This window comes from Poecilia reticulata, linkage group LG14 (assembly GCF_000633615.1).
Source record: "Poecilia reticulata strain Guanapo linkage group LG14, Guppy_female_1.0+MT, whole genome shotgun sequence".
NCBI lineage: Eukaryota > Metazoa > Chordata > Actinopteri > Cyprinodontiformes > Poeciliidae > Poecilia > Poecilia reticulata.
Window position 1 is genome coordinate 9,452,108 of NC_024344.1, and position 2,134 is coordinate 9,454,241.

At 37.0% G+C, this 2,134-nt stretch overlaps 1 protein-coding gene across 1 annotated transcript in view; it reads left to right on the plus strand.

The window, feature by feature from the left end:
* Window positions 1–999: 999 nt before the first annotated feature.
* The window catches only part of LOC103475744 (unconventional myosin-Ic-like), a 21,601-nt gene continuing 20,466 nt past the window's right edge, over window positions 1,000–2,134 (plus strand). Inside the window, exon 1 of the mRNA XM_017308641.1 lies at window positions 1,000–1,091. The gene's annotated coding sequence lies outside the window, so the exon portion shown is untranslated. The remainder of the gene's footprint in view (window positions 1,092–2,134) is intronic.

Below are 2,134 nucleotides of genomic sequence, written 5' to 3' on the forward strand. Positions count from 1 at the left end.
ACACATACTATTTTCCTGGCATGTTTATATCATTTGATTTATCTCAGTATTTTTCTTTTCTTGCTTATCGTAAAGGAAAAATTGACTCACGTCATCTATATTTTTATGATTGTGTTATATTTACCCCATAAAACAAGTTTCTTCATGGCTTCATGGCTCTACGGAGGTTTGTTTTACACTTCAGTCGATGTATAAAGGAGCCTCTATGTAACAGGGATCTGGGGGATGAGAGGCAGTAAAGGTTAGAACRGGGTGAAAGGGACAACAGATGGGCGCTGAGGGAGCTCTGCACAGGGAGACAATGGATGGGAAAAGTCTTTTATACCATGCGAATAATCAACATTTACTGCTGGTAAGGTACAATGTCTGAGCATCTTTCAAATATTCTTTTTTTTTTCCTCCACAGTACAGCTTCACGATTGGCTCATAAATGGTAAACAATGTTCAGGAGAGAGGAGGAAAAAAAAAAAAAAAAAAAAACTGAAATATTTGGCTTGGTAAAGTGTATCTGGACTGCAGCTGGAAACTGAGCTGTGAGGCAGGGTTTAAACCGAAACACAAGGTTGGGGAATCACTTCACTACCAGATATTTGACAGATGATTGGTTTGAATATGAAAATATGAATAACTGAGATTAAAACAAATGAGATTATGCAAAAAATATATTGAAAAGAAGGAAGTTTATGCCAAGAAAGCTTTGCTGGGATCTTTGGATTTCTTCCTGAGTCAGATGTTCAGAATTAGTTTTGAAGTTTATAATGAGATTATCTTAAATTGAAATCAGATAGAGAGGCATACCAAGGATTTGTTGCCAGTTTTAATAACATGATGCGTGTATCTGAAACCAATCTGGACAAAAAGTAGGTAAATATGACCTCCATGAACCTTTCTGCCTTTTAATGACTGTTTTTTTTTTTACAAAATATTGAGAGGCACAAAGTGCAGATGTGTTTATGAATGAGGTATTTCTCTTTAAGGAAGATCCTGAACATCAGGAAGCATGAAGGAAGGAAATTCTTCTCACAGGAACAGCTAAACAAAGATCGGAACGGTGATCGAAAACAACMCGGCAAGACAATAACACGTCTAAGGTGAGAAGGACTGACCTTCCAGTGAGACGTTTTGTTTTAATGAGCAAAKACATTTTTACAGGTAAAATGTCAGGAAAACCAGTAAGAAATGGTGCTGTGTTGACAGGCTGGRACAAAGGGACATATGTCCGACTTCCACGTAGAGTGATGGTTCTGCCCAAAAAACTACTAAACAAACAAACACTGGCCTGAGAAAGATTTAGAAGAATTTTGATTTAGAAGAATTTTGAATATTTGATTCTGTATTTACGCTTTACATAGAAAGTTCTAGAGCAGTAGAGGGCGACAGAAAGAAAACCAGATATATGGTTACGTGAAAAATAAGACAACCCCACAAACGCCTGAGTGTTTTTCCAAAGTTTTTGGACAAATAAATAATTATTATTCATTTTAACAATATGAAAAAATCAAGTAACATAACCTGACAGAACTTAAGAAAAGGACTAATGAAACTTTTTAGTACAATTATTTATTTTTTTGGTGAGAGATAACTTATGACATCCCATATTTATTCCTGCCTAAAAGTGCTTTGATGACATGCGAACATATAGTGTTTGCTACGYGACATTCTTACTCAACATTTCRAAAAGGGTTTATGTTATTTAAACCTCAGACATTTAGTCTGGTGAGTGAAGATCACAGCCGGCTGTAAAATTTAAAGASGCCTCAAAACAATTCGAAACCATCCATCCCACTGGCTTCCATATAAATAACACAAAAGTAGCTTGAGGAACAGCTAACGTTTTTGTTCCTCTCAATTTTTCCAGTGATCATGCCGCCCCAAAACCCATCCCACCCTGCGCAGTGAGCCATGTCGCCCATATCAAACTCTGCTTTTCTGTTGTGTTTGGAGCTCATCTGCTGGTTACTTTGGTTAAATACCACCTGTTTGTTCAGCCTGTGTCACTACGGCTGCACATGTAGGACATAAAGCACAACAGCTCTTCTAGAAACTTTTTTAAGGCTGGTTTCTTGGGTTTCAATCCCAAAATATTCTCATTGAAGGCCTCAGCATAGTAAAGAATTACTCTGCATTCAACCAT